This window comes from Piliocolobus tephrosceles, chromosome 5 (genome assembly GCF_002776525.5).
Source record: "Piliocolobus tephrosceles isolate RC106 chromosome 5, ASM277652v3, whole genome shotgun sequence".
NCBI classification, from domain to species: domain Eukaryota; kingdom Metazoa; phylum Chordata; class Mammalia; order Primates; family Cercopithecidae; genus Piliocolobus; species Piliocolobus tephrosceles.
Genome location: NC_045438.1, coordinates 29264833 through 29289504, shown reverse-complemented (window position 1 = coordinate 29289504; position 24672 = coordinate 29264833).

Here is a 24672-nt window from a genome sequence, read left to right as displayed (position 1 = left end):
CACTGTAAAAACATAGAAATCTCTGAAAAAGAAAATATAACCCCATAATTCAGGAAAACCTGCTTCTCTCCCGCTCTGTCTGTCTCTGTTTCTCCCCGCCTCCCCACCGCCCCCAATCTGCTATAACAAAGTACCATCAGTTAGGTGGCTTAAACAACAGACATTTATTTCTCATAGTTCTGGAAGCTGAACATCCAAAATCAAGGAGCTGGCCAATCTGATGCCGTGAGGAAACTTCCTGGTTTGCAGACAGCCACCTTCTCCTTGTGTCCTCTCATGGTAGAGACAGTGAACTCCAGTCTCTTCCTCTTCCTATAAGGATACCAATTTCATCATAGGGCTCCACAGTAATAACCTCACCTAGCCCTAATTACCTCCCAAAAGTCCCACCCTTAAATACCTTCCCAATGAGGATTAGGGCTTCAACACATAAATTTCAGGACATGGAGGTAAGTTGGGGGGGGTACACATTCAGTCAGTAACAGTATTGCGTGGAATTACATATAGAGTTCCTATTGTGTTATCTTAAATCTATAACAAGCACATTCACATGTTTATTAAGAATTAAAAATTATTTGAAAACAATCCCTAGTAACTTCATGATATAATGATACTTATTATTTATATGCCATAATATATATAGTCATTTTCTTACTGATAGATTTTTGGGTTGTTTTAACTTTTTCATCATTTTTTTAAAGTGCTAACATCTTTGTGTATGTCTTGGATCTCTGCTTATTTCCTTAGGAAAAATTCTTGTAGGCATAATTACTGGGCCAAAAATGATGATCATTTTTAAGTATGTAACTTTTTCAGAAAGATTGGAACCCCATCAATTTTCATGGCCAAATTTCACAAGGCATTTATGCTCTCATTGGTAGCTTGTCTGACCCTACCTTTTACCAGATGAAGAACTGATGACATTTTTATACTTTCCTTTTTTTTAATCAGTGTGGAAAAATCATGGTTATCAATTTTCATTTGCATTTTTAAAAATTTTTAGTGGGTTTGAATCTTCTTTCTTAGTCATTCTTACTTATATAAATTGCCTATTTGTATCCTTGGGTTATTTTCTAGTTGGGATCTTAATGTTTATCTTAGAACTCCTTGTATAATAAGGATATTAGCCCATGTCTTTCTGTAGCACATTCTCACTCCTCCCACACACTTGCTTTTGCCTTTTTGGTTTGTGATAGTTTTTGACATTAAAGTTGTTTACCTCTAAATAGATAAATATATTGATGTTCTTTTTGTGAATGTTATAAATTTTTATTTTTTTATTTTTATTTTTAATGGGGTATCAATCACTATAAGCATTTATTCTTTGTATTACAAACAACTCAATTGTACTCTTTTATTTTAAAATGTATAAATAAATTATTATGGACTATAGTCACCCTGCTGTGCTATCAAATACTAGATCTTGTTCATTCTTTATATCTTTGGTTAGAAAAATTAACCATCTCTACTCCCCACCTACCCCCGGCCCCAGCCCTCCTCCCTAACACCCTTCACAGACTCTGGTAACCATCTTTCTACTCTCTATCTCATGAGTTCAATCGTTTTAATTTTTAACTCCCACAAATAAGTGAGAACATGAGAAGTTTGTCTTTCTGTGCCTGGTTTATTTCACTTAACATAATGACTTCCCGTTCCATTCACGTTGTTGTAAGTGAAAGGATCTCATTGTTTAATGGCTGAATATTACTCCACTGTGTATATATACCACATTTTCTTTATCCGTTTGTCTGTTGATGGATGCTTAGGTTGTTTCTAAATCTTGCCTATTGTGAACAGTGCTGCAACAAACATGGGAGTGCAGATATCTCTTCAATTTATTCTAATTTATTTTATTTTGGTTATATACCTCACAGCGGGATTGCTGGATCATATGGTAGCTCTATTTTTAGTTTTCTGAGGAACCTCCCTACTATTCTCCATAGTGGTGGTACTAACTTACATTCCTACCACTACAACCCACTAACAAGGGTTCCCTTTCCTCCACATCGTCGCCAGAATTTGTTATTGCCTGACCTTTGGATAAAAACAATTTTAACTGGGGTGAGATGATATCTCATTGTAGTTTTGATTTCCATTTCTCTGATTATCAATGATGTTGAGCACCTTTTCATATGTCTGTCTGCCATTTGTGTGTCTTCTTTTAAGAAATGTCTATTCAGATCTTTTGCCCATTTAAAAAATCAGATTGTTAGATTTTTTTCCTATAGAGTTGTTTGAGCTTCTTACATATATTCTGGTTATCCCTTGTCAGATGGGTAGTTTGTAAATATTTTCTCCCCTTCTGTGGGTTTCTCTTTACTTTGTTGATTGTTTCCTTTGCTGTGCTGAAGCTTTTTAACTTGATGTGATCCCATTTGTCCATATTTGCTTTGTTTGCCTTTGCCTGTGGGGTATTACTCAACCAATCTTTGCCCAGTTCTATGTCCTGGAGCATTTCCCCAATGTGTTCTTGTAGTAGTTTCATAGTTTGAAGTCTTAGATTTAAGTCTTTACCCATTTTTATTTTTGTATATGGCAAGAGATTCTGCATGTGGCTATCGAGTTTTCCCAGCATCATTTACCAAAGAGAGTTTCACTTCCTCAGTCCTTGACATCCTTGTCAAAAATAAGTTCAGTAGGGCCGGGTGTGGTGGCTCAAGCCTGTAATCCCAGCACTTTGGGAGGCCGAGGCAGGCGAATCATGAGGTCTGGAGATCGAGACCATCCTGGCTAACACGGTGAAACCCCGTCTCTACTAAAAATACAAAAAACTAGCTGGGCGAGGTGGCGGGCGCCTGTAGTCCCAGCTACTCGGGAGGCTGAGGCAGGAGAATGGCCGTAAACCCAGGAGGCGGAGCTTGCAGTGAGCCGAGATCGCGCCACTGCACTCCAGCCTGGGTGACAGAGCAAGACTCTGTCTCAAAAAAAAAAAAAAAAAAAATGAGTTCAGTAGGTGTGTGGATTTGTTTCTGGGCTCTCTATTCTGTTGCGTTGGTCAATGTGTCTGTTTTTACGCCAGTCCCATGTTGTTTTGGTTACTATAGCTTTGTAGTATAATTTGAAGTCAGGTAATGTGATTCCTCCAGTTTTGTTCTTTTGCTCAGAATAACTTTGGCTATTCTGGGTCTTTTGTGATTTCATATAAATTTTAGGATTTTCTTCTATTTTTGTGAAGAACATTATTGCTATTTTGATAGAGATTGTACTGAATCTATAGATTGCTTTGGGTAGTGTGGACATTTTAACAATACTGATTCTTCCAATCCATAAACATAAAATATCTTTCCATTTTTTGGTGTCCTCCTCAATGTCTTTCATCAATGTTTTAGAGTTTTCATTGTAGAGATCTTTTACTTCTTTGGTTAATTCCCAGATATTTAATTTTATTTGTGACTATTATAAATGGGATTATTTTTTCAATTTCTTTTTCAGATTTTTCACTCTTAGCATGTAGAAATGCTAGATTTCTGTATGTTGATTTTGTATCCTGCAACTTTACTCAATTTGTTTTTTGGTTCTAATAGATTTTTGGTGGAGTCTTTAGGGTTTTCCAAATATAACATCATATCATCTGCAAACAAGGACAGTTTGTAGTTATACATGTTTTAAACCGTCTATTTTATTTTACTATTTAACTTTTTTCCATCATATTTATCATATTCAATTGATTTGAGATGTTTAATTTTGATTCTGTCACAGAGCCTCTTGCTAACTTTCCTGGGGTTGTATCACAATCATATGAGCTAAACATGCCTCTGTCATCATCCAAGTAAAACACTTCACAAGGCAAAACCACTTGGCATAACATCAGAAACCTCCCTTCAGTTTGACATGAGTCCATTTATTAATATTTTTTGGACAAGGTCTTTTAATTCTCTAAAAATTCCTTTGCTTTATGCACTTCTCTGATTATAATAGCCTTAATTAAATATCCATTGCTGCGTAAGTATTTATCGAGCCAGAGACTATGCCAAAATGAAAGCACTTTCTAAGTAATGAGTTCCCTCAAATGCCAATCTCAAAATTCTTACACAGTTGTTAAGTATTGGGGGTAATTTATGCAAAATATTATGGCTGCCCTTTGAAAGAAGATATTTTCTGATTATAAATATGAATATTAATTATTAGTATTTATTCTATAAATATGTGTGACATACAGAGAAATGTGTGGAAACTTGATTATCCCACTACATAGAGGGTGAACAAAAACTGGTAATATTTTGCTATATTTTCAGGCTTTTATACATGTGCTATATAGATATTAAAATAATGTTTATTTTTCTCTGATTATCATAGATGTGCTCTTTGTAGAAAATACTATAAAGTAGAAAGAAATCATTCTTATCTTGGTGTATAAAGTTTTATTTCTGCTTTTATTTATTAACTTGACATTGTAGTATGTGCATGCAAATATTCAAGTGCTTTTGTACATTAAGAAGAAAACTCTTTCAATATCACATTGGCATCTGCTATACTTTACTTAATAACTTCTCTACTGCTAAATATTTAGATTCTTCCAAATTTTCATTATTTTAAACAATGTGAAATGAGTATCTTTGAACCTACAGTGTTTTCTTAGTTTGTTTTTCAATTCACATTATTTCCTTAGTGCAGATTCCTAGAAATGGATTGCTGGTATTGTATCTATTGCCAAATTACTTTTCAGAAAGGTCATATTATTTAAATGCCTACAAACATTCCTTTCTATAAGTGTATAATATATCATTACCCTGCATTTTTTGGAATGTACATTTCTTGGTGAGTAAGGGTATTTACCCATCTTTAGGCTTCTCTGCTGTGTTCTTAAAAGATTTGACAGCATTTAAGGAATTATAGCTATTAGTTGTTTCCTTTCACAAGAGTCTGAAGACTTCCATTGTTGAGTTCAATGCTTTTAAAATATGAATTACCTGGGGAGCTTGTAAACTGCAGATCCTAATTCAAGAGTCTAGGGTGGGTCCTGGAATTCTGTGTTTCTAAGAACTTCCAAGCTATGGACCTGTGTCATGGTCTCCAGATACAGAAACGTATTCAGGTGCTCCACTACTTTCTTATTAAATCTTCGGCTCCACTTCCTTCCTGCCTATGTTTATCTTATTTTTTACAGTTTGAAAATTTTCTTCCTGATAGAGAAGGCCTAAGAAAAAAAAGAAAGAGAAAATGCTGAGAAATGCCACTGATTGCTATATGTTAAAATTATACCACAAAACCCAAAAAAAGTGACCTTCTCCTTCTTTCCTTTCCACAGTTTGAAATACTTTTTAATCCTTAGTATTAGAGTAGACCTCAGCACATTTTAGGATGGAATCTTACTGACATAATTCTCATTTGTCCTTCTTTTGTTCTTATCCTGTCTTTGTCCCACCTTTTGCTATTCATCAATATATTTAAAAATTCTTGAGGCATCAGCCACAGTGAGCAGTCACAATAATTTTTTTTCTTTTTTTTTGAGACAGAGTCTCATGCTGTCGCCCAGGCTGGAGTGCAGTGGCGTAACCTCAGCTCACTGCAACCTCCACCTCCCAGGTTCAAGTGATTCTCCTGCCTCAGCCTCCTGAGTAGCTGGGTAGCTGAGATTATAGGCGCCCACCACCATGCCCAGCTAATTTTTGTATTTTTAGTAGAGACAGGGTTTCACCATGTTGGCCAGGCTGGTCTCGAACTCCTGACCTTAAGTGATCCGCCCACCTCGGCCTCCCAGAGTGTTGAGATTACAGGCATGAGCCACTGCGCCCAGTCCACAATGACTCTTTAAACGCCCTCACATATTCTTCCTCATTGTGATAATTGCATTATCAGAATATAGCTTTGTAGACAGCCCCCCGCCTTGCCCCATAAACCTCTTGAGCTATCTTCTCTTTTTCCTCTCGCTATGTTCTCTCACCTTCTAGTTATATTGAGTTTTTTGAAATCTACTTTACAAAGGCTGGCAAAATATGTGATTCTATACCCAGACTCCCTTCCTTAACTATTATGACCCCTAAGATGGCATAGTCACCTACTCCCAAGATCACTGTCGCTTGCATAGTCTGAAACAGTTCTTCACTAATGAGATTGGTCAAAATTGAGATGAAACATTGAATGTGAAGGAGCTCGCTTTGCAAAATGTAAAGCACTTAATGCATTATATTATATCCTGCTGAGGAGTGAGTCATTCCCCTTGTTCCTTCCTCAGTCTTGAAATTCTCTGCAGAGCAAGTAAAAATCTATCAGTCTGTTTTTATTAATACCAGACTGAGTCTTTCAGATGGCGAATACTTGAAATCCCTCCTGTGTTTCATTTTGCATGCACTTCAAATCTGTGGTCTGGATTGGGAAGGCATACATTTTTGCTGTAATAGCACTGCTACAGCTGGGCGCGGTGAGTCACGCTTGTAATCCTAGCACTTTAGGAGGCCGAGGCAGGCGGATCACAAGGTCAGGAGTTCGAAACCAGTCTGGCTAGTGAAACCCCGCCTCTACTAAAAATACAAAAAATTAGCCGGGCATGGTAGTGGGCACCTGTAATCCCAGCTACTCTGGAGGCCGAGGCAGGAGAATTGCTTGAACCCAGGAGGCAGAGATTACAGTGAGCCAAGATCATGCCATTGCACTCCAGCCCGGGCGACATGCGAGATACCGTCTCAAAAAAAAAAAAAAAAAAAAAAAAAGCACTGCTACTTCTATTTCTCTTTCTTCTAAATATTCTTGTTTTATTATTTAATTACAATTTTGTATTTCATATATCATATGCACTTGACATATATAATTTCCAAATATATTTTAATAACTATATTCCATTCGGTGGATGTTCTGTGTAATTTACTTAAACATTTCCCTATGGTAGCAAACCTGGCCTTTTCGCATTTTTTAAATAAATAGTGATTACATTATTATTTATATAGCTTTCTTGTATCTCAGATTTTATTTCCTTAATATAGATTTCTAGGTTTGGTTCTTGATAAATAAGCTGCTACTGTATTTTAAGGATTAAGATAAAACATCCCTCTGACCCAGAAATCATAATATATTCTCTAAGATAAATTTTTGCACTGTAAAAGTGTCAGATTAAATTGTGTGTACATTTGAAAATGGAATGCATGTTATATACTGCTCTCTAAACAATTCTCAATCTGTTTGTCAAAAGACATAATTAATAATGCCTTAAAATGTATGCATGTTAGGGAGAAACTGTCATCAATGTTTGATATTACAAGCTGAATATATTCTTTCTAATTTAATAGTCACAAACATGGCAGCTTGGTTTTATTTTCAAATACCTGATTGCCAGCTAGGTTGTATGTTTCAAAATTTGTTTCTAATTATATTCCTTAATTTGTGAATTACCTCTTTCCCCTACTTACTTGTCTTTCTTATCAAATCCCAGAAAGATAATGCAGAAGACAGAATTAATAAATAAGCATTACTCTTCATGCATTTGTTTTAATTCCATCTATTTCTAACCTCACACTTATACGTATCTGCACTTCAGAAAAAAGATATGAACATTTTTTACATAGAGTACTAAATGGTTATTCTTTTATCAGGTCTGTTTCTTTAGAGAGTCTTATAAAATTATCTTGTCATATTTGTAGTATGAACACTATCCAACAGGTGCATATTCCTTTGGACTTATATTTCACTCTTTGTTAGTGTTTCTTGTTCATTATTCACAGAGTGGGTGCTTATAGACTGTGCTTATGGACTATTCCTATAAACATTAGAAAATACTTCAAAGAACTGAGTTAACAGCTGCAGAGACAATCTAAGGATATTGATGTTCAAATTATATTAAATTAAGTCACATATCAGGATTTTCAAAAAGAAGCCTAAAAAGTAGATACATAAGAGTAGCATTTGGGTTTATGAGAAAGTCACAGCAATCAACTTGCTTTTAGAAACTAAGTAAATTTCTATTAAAGGGTGCAGAAAACCATTATGTGTTTGAATTATTCATTTCATGTAAAATATCTGTATTATGTTCAATTTATAAAGAGTTAGCATAGAGTTTATATGAATTGCTATGCAAGTCTGGCAACACTGAGATTTTATATACATCAAGCGTCTCATGAAATGTAAATATCAAACTGATGGCAAAATTCATCTTGCTTATTTCAGATACAATTGCAATAAAGTTTTAGTCATTAAGGGGATTTAAGTGCCAATCCAAACTTGGTTTTTGAACCTCCACAGATAGCTTTGAAGTCTAAGGAGCATAGATTTTGGTATCTTTGCTAAGTGTTAAAGATTCCCCTCTCAGTCTCTGGGTAAATGGCACCTCTCACATTGTTGTCTGAGGATGGTTGGTGGTGGGGTGACTAAACAGACCAGAACAGCTGGTTAATATCTCAGATTGCAAATTCATAACATTTACTATCTGTGTATAGAAAAGAAAAAAAAAAAAAAAACACGTAGTGTTATAGGGGCTGGGTCTACATAGACAAAGTCTTAAGTCACATCTGTAATAGTAAATTGAATAGATTAGAAGGTGAAAAACACTAATATCCTCCTGAAATAATACAAAATTCAAGCCATGTTTCTCAATAGAAGGTGATTTTAACCCTCTTTCCAGAGAACATGTGGCAGCAACATCCAGAGACATTTTTGATTGTCCTAACTTGGGAGGAGAGGGGGTGCTACTGGCATCTAGTAGGCAGAGGCCAGGGATGCTGCTAACCGTTCTACATCACCAAAGTAAAGAATTATCTGACTTAAAATGCCAATAGTGCTATGACTAAGAAACCCTGAATTGAAGAGGTATTTTTTAAAAACTGGCAATATGTACAACTTGTCTTGATTCTCTTGTTTTTATTGATTTGTCATAGGGATAAAACCAATAGGGGAAATATCATTGCTGCTTAGCAAATCTGTTTTACTTTTTTATTAATCCCTAAGATGTGGAACCCATATCCTAGAAAAATAGATTCAGTTTCTGACCCTGCCAATTCTTTAAGTGAATGATGTTTATCTTGTGTTGTGTCAAACTAATCAGGTAAAAATGAATTTACATAGAATAATAATAAAACATTAAGATGCCTCAATACCATACAGGACAAAATGGAATTTGGTCATTATGTAGTTAATGTGATTAATATGAGTAACAAGCAAGATGCTTCAGGGCCCCAGTGGAACATTTGTCCTGAATTATCTGGGTTGACTGTCCACTCTTATTATGGGAAGTGAAAGACAGCCAGATCTCTCCATGCAGCACATTTACATGAACAGTAGCAGAGGACACAGTGTATTAGGGTATACACAGGAGAGATCATTGACTAGGGGTGTTACCGTTCTTAGCTAAGAGTGTAGCTTCAAATAAGAAAACTAAAAATGAAGAGAGAAACATGACAGAATACTCTATTGTTTTTATGTACTGATAGAAGATATTCTGCAAAATTTGCAGTTCATTTTCTCAAATTCTTCTCCTGCACAATTTCAGCACAATTCCTTTTAAAATACGGAACAGGAGTGAAATACATGAGGAGTTCAAAGGTACAGTGTCTTTCTGCTGCTGCACCTGGCTACCTTTGACGCCTTGTTGACATGGTCAAGGATGGGCTTCTTTTCATCGTTGCTTTCATTTTTTTCTAAATGTTTATCAACATCAGTTAGTAGTAATGTATTAGTTATGGGTAGGAGAAATGAAATATCTTGTAAGCTTGGCAGATAGTTATAAATAATTTTGATAAGACACATTAATTGCATGGATATTTTATACTTTACAACATATGTTAGTATTTTAAAAAGGAGTGCCCCTAGATAATACCCATAAGTGTTAGCAAACCCAGTTACACAGAAAGTTATAATAACTATATTATAATTAAAAAGTATATTATATGTGTTAGCATTTTAAGTATATTACAGTTAATTAAAGATTAAATTTAAAAATTGGACATACTATTTTTAGCAAGTTATGACATAGACGGATTGTCCTCTCTTTTATTTGGTAGGTGTTTTTCTTCCCTTTAGTAAGATCCATTCACCAATTCCCATTTAGCCTGAGTGAAATATATAACTCAACTATGCTATCTTACCAGGAAGGGCAACAGTCGACATTTCCTTTTTGCCTGCATTAAATACAAATGCAGGTGAGATACAAATTCAAATGCAGGTGAAAGGAAATGCCTACTGTTGCCAATGCTTCTGGTCAAGATAGCATAGTTGAAATAGATAGGAATAAAAAGGAAATCTCCTTATTTTATTGTATTAAATACAAATGCAGGTGAAAAGGAAATGTCTATTGTTGTGCTTCCCAGTCAAGGTAGCATAGTTGAGTTACACATCTGGCTTAGGCTTCAAACTGACAGCAATGATAGAAAAAATAGAAACATTGAAATCCAAGCATATATGTCCAGGCTCAAAAAATAAGATAAACATCTTTATGAACAAAAATTACACCAAAGTGAACATGTTAAATGGGGCTGAAGACATTGGTATTCTAAGATCTGGTTCCAGAAGCAAGTAGTGGTGTCTAGACGTCTCATTTCTGCCAATAAAGGGAGCCAGAGTTTCACATAAATATTTTAAAATTGATGATTTTTATAAATATAAATCTTTTAAAAATACATATATAAATCTATGTCTAAATTTAAATTATATTTCTATAATTGAGATATATAAGTGAGGGATTGGAAACAGGTTTGCTGTGTGAAGCCATGGGCTCAGGTACCTCTCTCTGGCAGCAGACCTGCACTACAAGAAATACTATGTTAATTTTATTTTTGTATTGATTAGAATGGGATTATGGTGTTTTTTTTTTTTTTTTTTTTTTTTGAGACAAGGTCTTGCTCAGTCACCCAGGCTACAGTGCAGTAGGTGCAGTCATGGCTCACTGCAGCCTTGACCTCCTGGATTCAAGTGATCCTCCAACCTCAGCCTCCCAAGTAGCTGAGACTACAGGGGTGTGCGACTATGCCCAGCTAATTTTTGTGTTTTTTGTAGAGATAGGTTTCACCACGTTGCCCAGGCTGATCTCAAACTCCTGGGCTCAAGCAATGCATCCACCTCAGCCTCCCAAAGTGCTGGGATTACAGGCATGAGCCATCATGCCTGGCCTACAAGAAATATTAAAGGAAGTTCTTCAGGTAGAAAAAAAAATGATCCAGATGTAAGCTAAGATCTACACAATGAAAAGCAACATAAATGGTAAATATGTGGGTAAATGTCCTAGACAAGTTTTATTTTTGCTTTAAAAATTATATTTTTACTTTAAAAATAATAATTGAACATTAAAAAGAATAACAAAAGGCAATTTATTGCAGTTCCTTCTGGGACTCAAGAGTGTGTTCAACAAGGTCACAGGGTACGTAGTAAGTCTACAAAAAGTCTGCATTTCTGCATACTAACAACAAAAGAAAATTTAAAATTTAAAAATACCCTTTGAATAGCATTAAAAAATGAAATAATTAGAAACAAATTTAATAAAATATGTGTAAGACTTGTACAATAAAAATGATATATTGGTAACAAAAAATAGGTAAGACCTAAATTAATTGAGATATATCATGTTCATGGATTAAATAATTCAATATAGCTAAGATGTCAATTCTCTTCAAAGTGATCTATATATTCAACACAGTCTCAACCAAAATGTACAGCTTATTTTGGTAGAAACTAGAAAGCAATTTTAAAATTTTTGTGAATAAGCCAAAGACATAGAATAGCCAAAACAATTTTGAAAATGAAAAACAAAGTTGCGGGACTCACACTCTCTGATTTCAAGATTTAATGTAAGCTGTGATAATTGAGACAATGCGGTATTGTTGGGAAGACAGATCAGTTGAATGGAAAACTGCAACCAGAAATAAGCCACACACATATAGTAATTAATTTTGCACAAAAGTGCCAAGGTAACTCAATGGGGAAAAGATAGTTTTTCAGCAAATGGTGCCAATGTCATTTGATATGTATGTATATGGAAGCAAATTATAAATCATGTGCAAAAATTGCTTCAAATGGATCACAGACCTAAACAAATAAAGAAAAATTATAAAAAATCTAGAGGAAAACATAGGGGAAAATCTTAACCATCTTGGATTAGACAACTAGTTCATATAGGACACAAAAATCACAAAACATAAAATAATAAAAGCGATCAACTAGATTTCACTACAATTAAAAACTGCTGTTATTTTAAAGCCAGCATTAAGAAAACAAAAGTGCAATGCACAGACTGGGAAAAAATATTTCCAGTTCCTATTTCTGACCAAAAAATGTGGGCAAAAAATGTGAGCAGACATTTTTCAAAAGAATTTAGGTCAATGGCCATAAACACAGGAAAAGATGTGCAACATCCTGGTCACCAGGGAAAAAGGAAATAACACCACAATGACATACCACTATACACCCTATAGAATGTCTAAGATTAAATGTTATTGGGGATGCAGAACTGCTGGAACTCTCTTTATACAAGATGGAATTTAAAATAACATAAACGCTTTGGAAACCAGTTTAACAGTTTCTTAAAAAGTTAAACATACATTTACCATATCACCCAGCAATTGTATTCCTAGGTATTTTACTCAAAAGAAATAAAAGTATGTCTACAAAAAAGGCATGAAATAATTAGAAATAAATTTAATAAAATATGTGTAAGACTTGTACAATAAAAATGATATATTGATAATAAAAAATAGGTAAGACCTAAATTAATTGAGATATATCATGTTCATGGATTAAATAATTCAATATAGCTAAGATGTCAATTCTCTTCAAATAGGAAGAGAGGAAGTCAACCTATCTTTGTTTGCAGATGACATGATCCTATATCTAGAAAACCCCATCGTCTCAGCCCCAAAGCTTCTTAAGCTGATAAGCAGCTTCAGCAAAGTCTCAGGATACAAAATCAATGTGCAAAAATCACTAGCATTTCTATACACCAACAACAGGCAAGTACATAGCATGTACACAAATAGCAGTGTTATACATAATAGCCCCAAACTCTAAACCCAAATGTCTATTCAACAGAGTAAATGGAGAAAATAAATTGTCGTATATCCATATGATGGTATACTACTGACAATGAAAAGAAATTACTGACACATGCAACAGCATGAAGAGTTCCCAAAACATTATGCTAAGTGAAGAAAGGCAAGCACCAAAAGATACACATTGTATAATTCCATTTGTATGAAAATCTAGAAAAGACAAATCTAATTTAGAGTAACAGAAGTCAAAAAAGTGGTTACTTGGTCCTTAAAATATGGGAGGGTGAGGGAGCTTTACTGCAAGAAGGCATGAGGGAAATTTGGAGGATGGAAATTTTCTGTAAGACTGTGGCCAGGCACAGTGGCTCATGCCTGTAATCCCAGCATTTTGGGAGGCCAAGATGGGTGGATCACCTGAGGTCAGAAGTTCAAGACCAGCAGGGTCAACATGGCAAAACCCCACCTTTACTAAAAAAAAAAAAAAAATACAAAAATTAGATAGTCGTGGTGGTGGGCACCTGTAATCCCAGCTACTGGAGAGGCTGAGGCAGGGAGAATTGCTTGAACTCGGGAGGCAGAGGTTGCAGTGAGCTGAGATTGTGCCACTGCACTCCAGCCTAGGCGATAAAGCAAGACTCCATCTCAAAAAAAATAAAATAAATAAAAGTGATGGTAGTTTCACAACTACATATATTTGCAAACCTCATGGTACTACATGCTTAAAATATGTAAATTATGCTTATATTGTGAGTTGGTTCATTAATTTACAGATCAGAGATGTATCCACCCTTTAATCATATACAATTAAAACAATTTATCATTCACTTGCATATTTGTTTGGCATGGTTTTTCTGATCGAATGTGTGTCTGTATTAGTTTTGTATATCTTGGACATAACTAACTAGAGTTGAGAAAGAGTGTATATAGTTATGTTTAAAATCAGTACAGGCCACACAGGGTGGATCACGCCTGTAATCTCAGCACTTTGGGAGGCCGAGGTGGGCAGATTGCTTGAGGTCAGGAGTTCGAGACCAGCCTAGCCAACATGGTGAAACCCCATCTCTACTAAAAATACAAAAATTAGCCAGGTGTGGTGGCAAGCACCTGTAATCCCAGCTACTTGGGAGGCTGAGGCAGGAGAATCGCTTGAACCCGGGTGGTGGAATTTGCAGTGAGCCAAGATCATGCCACTGCACTCCAGCCTGGGCGAAAGAGCAAGACTCCATCTAAAAAAAAAAAATCAGTACAGCAAATAGGGACGTAAAATAGTTCTAAGATGAAGCTTGCTTTTAGTAGAATAATGATTCATGATATACCCTCTTCCTAAGGTAGGTAATTTGTACCAATTAGAGGATTTTACCTGTAAAATCCAGGCTGAATTTAAAGACTTCATTGTCCTAAATCCTTTATAATTTTGTCATTTGACAAATACTCAGTAATATTAGTTAGTTTTTAAAGCCAAACTTTATGCAGCCATAAAAAAACCAAAATCCTATCCTTTGCAGCAATATGGATATGGTTAGAGGCCATTATTCTAAGTGAATTAGCACAGAAATAGAAAACCAAATACTGAGCATTCTCACTTATAAGTGGGAGCTAGACATTGGGTGCGCAGAGACACAAAGATCGAAACAATAAACACTAGAGATTCCAAAATGGGGGAGGTTTGGAGGAGAAAAAGAGCTGAAAAACTACTCATTAGGTATTGTGTTCAATACATGAGCAACAAGATCATTAGAAGCCCAAACCTTAACGTCATACAATATAGCCACATAACAAACCTGGACATGTACATACTGAACCTAAATTTTTTTTAAAAAAAAAATTAAAATTAAAACAAATAAATAAAAAAATCTATTTGGAAATGCAAAAAAAAAAAAAAAAAAAAAAAGGTCTTCAATAAAATTCATCCCTTCATATTACAAACTCTCAATAAACTAAATATTGAAGGAACATACCTCAAAATAATAAAAGCCATATATGACATACCCACAGGCAATATCATACTGAATGAGCAAAAACTGGAAGCATTTCCCTTGAAAACTGGCACGAGACAAGGGTGCCCTCTCTCACCACTCCTATTCAACGTCGTATTGGAAATTCTAGCCAGGATAATCAGGTAAGAGAAGGAAATAAACAGTATTCAAATAGGAAGAGAGGAAGTCAACCTATCTTTGTTTGCAGATGACATGATCCTATATCTAGAAAACCCCATCGTCTCAGCCCCAAAGCTTCTTAAGCTGATAAGCAACTTCAGCAAAGTCTCAGGATACAAAACCAATGCACAAAAATCACTAGCATTTCTATACACCAACAACAGACAAGCAGAGAGCCAAATCATGAATGAACTCTCACTCACAATTGCCACAAAAAGAGTAAAATACCTAGGAATACAGCTAACAAGGCAAGTGAAGGACCTCTTCAAGGAGAACTACAAAACACTGCTCAAAGAAATCAGAGATAAGACAAACAAATGAAAAAACATTCCATGCTCAATGATAGGAAGACTCAATATCCTGAAAATCACCATACTGCTTAAAGCAATGTATTGATTCAATGCTATTTCCATTAAACTACCATTGACATCCTTCACAGAACTAGAAAAAACTGTTTCAAAATTCATATGGAATCAAAAAAGAGCTCCAATAGCCAAGGCAATCCTAGGCAAAAAGAACAAAGTTGAAGACATCACACTACCTGACTTCAAACTATGCCACAAGACTACAGTAAACAAAACAGCATGATACTGGTACAAGAACAGACACATAGACAAAGAGAACAGAATAGAGAACCCAGAAATAAGACCACACATCTACTACCGTTTGATCTTTGACAAACCTGGCAAAAACAAGCAATAGAGAAGGGATTTCCTTTTCAATAAATGGTTCTGGAAGAACTAGAGCAGAAAATTTAAACTGGATCCCTTCCTTACACCATATAAAAAATATCAACACAAGATGGACTAGTGACTTAAATGTAAAACCTAAAACTATGAAAACCCCAGAAGAAAATCTAGGCAACATTATTTAGGACATAGGCATGGGCAAAGATTTCATGATGAAAATGCCAAAAGCGATTGCAACAAAAGCAAAAATTGACAAATGGTATCTAATTAAACCAAAATGCTTCTGTGCAGCAAAAGAAACTATCATCAGAGTGAACAGACAACCTACAGGATGGGAGAAATGTTTTGTAATTTATCTGTCTGACAAAGGTCTAATATCTAGCATCTACAAGGAACCTAAATAAATTTATGAGACAAAAATAATCCCATTAAAAAGTGGGCAAATGACATGAACAGACACTTCTCAAAGGAAGACATACATTTAGTCAACAAGCATATGAAAAAAAGCTCAACATCACTGATCATTAGAGAAATGCAAATCAAAACCACAATAAGACACCATCTCACTCCAGTTATAATGGCTATTATTAAAAAGTAAAGGAAAACAAAACAAAAACTGATGCAGAAGAGGATGAGGAGAAAAAGGAACACTTTCACCTTGTTAGTGGTAGTGTATATTAGTTTAACCATTGTGGAAGACAGTGTGGCGATTCCACAGAGACCTAGAGGCAGAATAACCATTGGACCCAGCAATCCCATTACTGGGTATATATGCCAAAAGGAATATAAATCATTCTATTTTAAAGACACATGCTCATTGCAGCACTATTCACAAAAACAATCATGGAGTCAACCTAAATGCTCATCAATAATAGACTAGATAAAGAAAATGTGGTACATATACACCATGGAATACTATGCAGTCATAAGAAGGAACAAGATCATGTCTTTTGCAGGGACGTGGATGGAGCTGGAGGCCATTATCCTCAGCAAACTAGCACAGGAACAGAAAACGAAACACTGCATGTTCTTACTTATAAGTGGGAACTGAAGGATGAGAACACATAGACACATGGCGAGGAACAACACACACTGAGGCCTGTCAGAGAGTAGGGGGTGGAAGGAGGGAAAGCAATAGGAATAGCTAATGGATGCTGGGCTTAATCACCCATCACCCAGGTGATGGGATGTTCCATACAGCAAACCACCAGGGCACACATTTACCTATCCAAAAAACCTGCACATCCTATATATGTACCCTTGAACTTAAATATTGGGAGAAAAGTTAATCTATTTGGAAGCATTGAAAATATTGGTAAATTATTTTTTGAAAATTGAACTCTGATACTTTTCTCTCATTTTATCCTTCCTTATTACTGGAAAATCCTCCAACATTATATTTCTATGGTTTGGAATAAGGATGTATTCTGCCCTTAAAAACTGTAGGTATTTTAATTATATGTAAATAAGTTCACAGAAATAAATATCCATGGCTAAAGGGTAAAAATAAATAAATACATAAAGAAAGCTAATCTTTATATGTGTATGTCTCAGTATATACAAACCATCTGTTTTCTCTCCTACTCAAATCTTAAAAAGCAAAGTTGCTGTATCATAAAAATAAGACTTTTGGTGCACTAAATATATCAAAAATTAAAGTGAAATATATTTGTTCACATAGTAAGAAATATTCTTCTGGGACCACCTTTAAAGTGGTCTGGGACCTCATGGTGGACAAAAGTAATCAGCGAGAAATGGGTAGGATGAGGATGAGGGTCACGAATAAGCAGGTGCCACCCAGGGGCCAGGCTTCAATACAGTGGTAAACTTGGATAGTGAAGCTTTCAGTATCTTAGGGTCTAAAATAGGCTTAGGGTAAAGAGTATTTCCAGATCCACCTGCCGGTAGGAATAGAACTGACAGAAGCCAGACAGGATTGATTGTAGGTTGTGAGGGACTCTTCAATATCTAACGAGATCAATGAGATCAAGCAGGAACTTGCATCTGAAGTCATATGAACTCTGCTATGACATCCTGACCATCCCAGTTTGAAGACAGAGAAGCAATGTTATCTGGAATACCTGCAGGCTCTTCTGTTCACATGCTGGCAGGCAGCATCATTTTTGGGTGAGCAAGTACTAGTCTATCTGATCTTTTATTTTTTGGAGAAAGAGGAAAGGAAAATGCACTGCATTTACAACGAGCCCTCTATAGGCACTTTGCTTGTGATATCTCATCTTATCCCCACTTATTGTCCACATTTTCATAATAGGAAATCATGAAACTGAAGCTCAGAAAAATTGCCACCTGCTTAAGCTCACACATTAAGTCATTAGAGTTAAGAATTAAACTCAGATCTGTCTCCCTCCAAAAACCATGTGTTTTTTCCCTACAACTTTGCAAGGCTAAAAGGTCATTTTGTCAGTACATCAAAAATTGGTACGACATTTATGGACATGAGATTCACACTCATCAAATTCACAGGAGACTGATTCATTAAAAGAGTTATAATTTATAAATATACAATGAGAAATAAAACTGACAAGAAAGACGAGAGGGCTTCAATCAGTAATTTAGCACAGTCTCTTACTAAATTCAAGAGTTACCCGGGAAGCTAAATTCTATTCAAAATACTGCTTGGTCAGTATAAATCAGAAACAAAAGGAACTGGAGTGATCTACAGTACAAAGTGCCTCCATTAAGAGAGATTGAGGTTGTCATCCTCACTTGTGAGTAGGTTGCTGGTGGTGATGTTCCTTGGTCTGGAGCTCACTTTCCAAAGGACAGTGCTAAGTATTAGGGTGGTGCAAAAATAATTGCAGTTTTGGCCATTACTTATAATGCAACTAGCATCACCATACTGTCCGTGAAAATGCTGCTCTTTCAGAATTATTCACATTCCTTCATTCATTATGTAACTGAGTAGCTTTAGCTTCAAAATGCATTTTAAAACCTTTTTTCCTCTCCCTTCTCTCTAGTCTTAAGATGTAACCTTGAATGAGTTCATGTCCTTTGCAGGGACATGGATGAAGCTGGAAATCATCATTCTCAGCAAACTATCACAAGATCAGAAACCTAAACACCATATGTTCTCACTCATAAGTGGGAGTTGAACAATGAGAACACATGTACACAGGAAGGGGAACGTCATACACTGGGGCCTGTCAGGGGGTGGGGGGTTAGGGGAGGGATAGCATTAGGAGAAATACCTAATGTAGATGGTGGGTTGATGGGTGCAGCAAACCACCATGGCACGTGTACATGTATGTAACAAAACTGCACGTTCTGCACATGTAACCCAGAACTTTAATAAAAAAACAATATAAAATACATCATTAATATTTGTATATTGATTACATGTTGAAATGATAGCATTTTGGATACATTGTGTTATATAAAATATATTATTAAAGATCATTTCACCAAAAAAAAAAAAAAATGTAACCTTGAAACAGACTGTAGACACTTCTTTCTTAGTCTTAAAATGCAGCAGCCTTAAAAAGTACTTTGCAACTCTGCTTCTTTCCCTTTCCCACCAGACACTCCCTTGCACCGTACGTACTTATCTAACTGCATGCTTGTTAAGAAATTCCAGGGGCTAATTTTGTTTATTTGTTTGTTTGTTTGTTTTGAGATGGAGTCTCACTCTGTTGCCCAGGCTGGAGTGCAGTGGCGAGATCTCGGCTCACTCCAAGCTCTGCCTCCCAGGTTCAGGCCATTCTCCTGCCTCAGCCTCCGGAGTAGCTGGGACTACAGGTGCCTGTCACCACGCCCAGCTAATTTTTTGTACTCCTAGTAGAGACAGGGTTTCACCCTGCTGGCCAGGATGGTCTAGATCTCCTGACCTTGTGATCCGCCCACCTCGGCCTCCCAAAGTGCTGGGATTACAGGAGTGAGCCACCGCACCCGGCTTTTTTTGTTTTGTTTTATTTTGTTTTGTTTGTTTGTGTTTGAGACGGAGTCTCTCGCATTGTCACCCAGGCTGGAGTACAGTGGCACGATCTCGGCTCACTGCAAGCTCCGCCTCCCAGGTTCCCGCCATTCTCTATAGGGGCTAATTTTATAACAAGTCAGGTAAGGAGGCCCAGCTGTGCAATTCTCCCCAACTTCGAGATTACCCTCAAGACGAATAATCTACAAGCTGGTTGCAACTGAGGTGGCAGCCAGCACTCCAAGTAGACAATAGTTCCAGGTAGCCCTTGGAGCAAGACACGCAGACCTGCCTCCGGCATTACTCCTGCATATTTCCCATACCACGCCTACCCTTTGAAAGCCCCTTGGCAGGCTGGGCGCAGTGGCTCACGCCTGTAATCCCAACACTTTGGGAGGCCGAGACGGGCTGATCACAGGTTTAGGAGATCGAGACCATCCTGGCTAACACGGTGAAACCCCGTCTCTACTAAAAATACAAAAAAAAAAAAGAAAAAAAGAAAAAAAAATTGGCGTGGTGGTGGGCGCCTGTAGTCCCAGCTTCTCGGGAGGCTGAGGCAGGAGAATGGCGTGATCCCGGGAGGCGGAGCCTGCAGTGAGCCGAGATCAAGCCGCTGCACTCCAGCCTGGGCGACAGAGCCAGACTCCGTCTCAAAAAAAAAAAAAAAACAAAAAGAAGAAGAAAGCCCCTTCCCTCGGCCTAACATTTGGAATGGTCTTTTGAGTGCATAAGCCGGGCCATTCCCCAACTGCTAGCATTTGAATAAGGTTTTCCTTTCACCACATCTTGCTTCTCCTATTTTCTGCCTCTGAGTGTTGAGCAGCCAGACTTGAGTCAGTTATATATATTGTACATTTCTACTGGCCTGACTGTTCTTTGCACTAGGAATACACTAAATATTTAAAGTCCCTGCTTTTGATGGAGCGACTGTTTTTAAAATGTCAAAACCAAGGAAATTAAAACATTGACTTAGTTACAGCTTTAGAGATGCAAGCAGAGTTGTTCTTATAAATGGATTTTACATAATGCCATTCTCCACAAATCACTATACTTCAAACGTCTCTGGAAAGCATGCTGTCATCTCTGGTGTCACCTACATAAGGTAAATCAATGGTTGAACACTAGGAATGCTTCCTGTAAAAACTAGTAGGTCTTAGGCAATTTTTATCTTGTGACATTCCTGAATGTCCCTGAAGCTCCTCTTAGAGGACGTTGAATTCTTCGAAGATTCACTACATCTCTGAAGAGGACTTGTGAGGAAGACACTGTAGCCTTTGTTACACCAGTACAACAAATGCCATCTATTTTGAGTGCTATGTGTTCCCGGGAGACTAGGGATTGGTTGTCAACTAGCTTTTGTAATTACGCTTTTCACAACAGACTTTACAGTGATTAATGTCAATGAAAATATAACTACTCGACTGAATTACTTCATAAACATGTCTATAATATCAGGTGATCTTGGGGTTTTGTGTGGCACTGTTATGCTCTCGTCATTAAGAGGACTCCATGGCCCTGATTCTGTCTTGTTTACTTTTTGTTCTAGGATTTTTGTTACTTATACCAAGAGAAATAAGTGGGCTGATGCCTGAAAATCAGTGTTCTTTTGATTATCTAAGAATTTTGATCAGAATGCCACTTGCAAAAGAAAATATCCTAAATATGAAAGTAGCCCTTGCTCTCTGCTCCTCTCCTCCTGCCCAAATAAAACTTTAAAACAATCTTTAATACAATAGAAGTATTCTATTAAATTATTAAAGTATGTATTAAAGTAAGTATTCTATCGTATCTAAGTATGCTTCTACTAGTGATTAGGTAGATTTCATACAGTAGATTTGAATTGAACAGTTTCTGCCCTAAAGCAGTTTTCATTCAGGATTGGGTGTCATATAATGTATATGCATACTAATCAATGTTTCAGATTTGCCATGGGAGGATGGGCCAGCCCCTGCCTCTTCCACTTACCATCTGTGTGAAAGCTCCAGTACTAGAGAGCCAGGGGAGCAGAGGGGTTAAGTGTACAGTGTCTAGCATCATACAGCAGTCTTTAAGCTCCAGCCCAGCACTTGTTCGCAGAGTGATCATGAGCAAGGCATGTAACCTCTCTGCACCTTAGTTCCTTATTTGTATAAAATGAGAATAATTACATAGCTTATAGGGTTGTTGCAAAGGTTAAAAGAGTTATGACATGTAAAGTCCTATAACAGTGCTTGACAAAGAATATACCCTCAAATGCTGTCTTAGCTTGCTAGAAAGCAGTGGCTGACTCAAGTCACATACACTTTGGTTCTTACTCCTGTCCAATTTCCCTTTTCCCTCACTCTTGCTTCCCTGGGATTTCAGGCCCTAATAAAAATCATAGAAGATTCAGCATTGCCTGAGGTTTGCCTTCTGGAGCTTGGGCAGGATGATCTCCAAGATTCCTTCCTGAAAACACTCTTGGTACAAAGAGAGTGAATTGCAGTCAGAAGGTCTAGTTTATGTCCTGGTTTTATAATAACAGTGATACCAGGGTGACCTTGGGCTAGCCATTAGCCTCCTCAGACCTTGGCTTTCTTTTTACTAAAGGAGAATAAAATGTATTTACTGTTTTCTTAGGAAAAACAGTTTTCTTCACAAAATGATGGCAAGGATGGACTAGATTTTTATATGAAAGCAGTTTGTAACTATAGATCTATACTAATCCGTATCTGTTAGTCCTTTTTCCTTCCATCTAACATTCGCATAACTAAGGACTTCTGTTCCTCTATCCACAAGGGGCAAAGATCAGGGAGACCTATTCTGACCTCTTATACTTCCTGCCCCCAGGAAGCAGAATGTCCCAGGTTTTTTGTGGGTAGGGTACATGGTTCATGCGTGGCAGGCCCTTTTGCCCTTGTGAACCTCCATGAAATCAGATGAGGGGCTTGGTTATTCTTTCAAGCCCTCATTTTAACTTCCTGCTACTCTCTTACCAGAAGCCCATCTGTTCCCCATCATGGACAGGCCTATTCTTGGTCACTCTCTCCCTGTCCTGGAAGATATTTTATGCAGCAAAGAACATACCAGCACAGGCTCGTACCACCACCCTTAATGAGGAGCTTGGCCAGGTCAAATATGTGTGCTCTGACAAAACAGGGACCCTGACTCAGATACATTTTGATTTTCAATAATGACTGGGTACATGAGGCCAGCATGCTTATCTTGCAGGAGGTTAGAATAGACAAGTATACTTAATAGCTGCCCTGTATGTTTGGTGTTCACAGCCAATCCCCAAGAATCAGGGGAAGAAGTTCCCGTTAGCTTAGTCTAAGCTATATGACCACCATAGTTTACAGAAGCCTCGAAGTCCAGGGGTGATTAACAACTAATGAAGCTGATAGTTTGTGAGTCTGCTCTCTATTTTGTCAGAATCTGGGGAGGAATAAGGATGTTTTTTTCATGCCACACTATCCCCCCTCAACTTCTAGCAATATCTATAACATAGGAATCAACATTGTCCTCAAGTAGGCATCACTTTTATCCCTTTCTGATGCTCAGTCTTCACAACAGAAGAGTGAATTTGGAAAGATAAGTATACAAACACCTTCCCTTTGAAAAGAAAAGAAAAAAAGTCTGTTTAAAGAGCAGATGTAAACACTTTTAACAAGAAACAGATCCTATCTGCATTGAACTATATTTAGATAGAAAGCCATCTGGCCACAGTCCAATTATACCTCCATGTTCTGTTCAAAACAGCATACTCTGTCTATTCAACATAATATACCATAAACTGCAGAGACTGTGTTATTTAATGTAGGTTTTGACTGGTAGCAACAACAATTCTAAAAATAATCAGGATAGCCAGTATACTTCACTGAATATCTATAAGACAGAAAAAGTGTTCACAACACTTACAACAGAAAAAGTTGAAACTAGCATACCACAGCAATCTGAAACTAATACGGAAGACTGCTATCTCATTAGCGGGATCTGTTTCAGTTTGTCATATTCCCCACAAAGGTTACATATTCTGGTGGATTTGTATTATTCCAACTTAGTGACGACGAACTATATTTCCCACCATTCCTTTCTCTGGATAGTTCCCTGTAGCATGGGCCACAAGAGATATTTTGCATGACATTTAGAAGGCAGAAGCAGGAGCTGTATCCTTTTACACATGGTAGTCAGTGAACCAAGCACTGATGCAGCTCTCACATATTATCACTTATGTGCTGGCTCTCCTCATTGGTGCGTGGCAGGCACCAATGAGTGCATAAGCCGGGCCATTCCCCAACTGCTAGCATTTGAATAAAGTTTTCCTTTCACCACATCTCGCTGGGCACGCAGCTACTCTAGCTCCTACCAGATGCTTCATCAGCTTGTCTGATTTCTGGGCCAAATGCATCTGTACCTCCTATAAGACACCCAGGTCATCAAAATTGGAGACTTGGAGCCAATGAGAGAACAACATAGTTTCTAGCCCATCCCTGTGGGTTTCAGGTTTTCCTCTCTCTCCCCATCTTCACATTCAATTTCCCTTTCCAGTGGCCTCAAATCCCCACGCTAGATAGAAAGATAATAATGCTACATAGACTGTTTAACAAATTCCCACAAATATGTAAGGTCAAATTATTTTAATAAATCTCAATGGTTCTGTTTCTCGGATTGAACCTTGACTGCTACAGGAAGTGGTTTTGATACTGGAAGTGGTTTCACAACAGGATTTTTTTTTTTTTTTTTTTTATTTTATTTTTTTTTATTATACTTTAAGTTCTAGGATACATGTGCATAACGTGCAGGTTACATATGTATACATGTGCCATGTTGGTGTGCTGCACCCATCAACTCGTCAGCACCCATCAATTCATCATTTATATCAGGTATAACTCCCCAATGCAATCCCTCCCCCCTCCCCCCTCCCCATGATAGGCCCCAGTGTGTGATGTTCCCCTTCCCGAGTCCAAGTGAGCTCATTGTTCAGTTCCCACCTATGAGTGAGAACATGCGGTGTTTGGTTTTCTCTTCTTGTGATA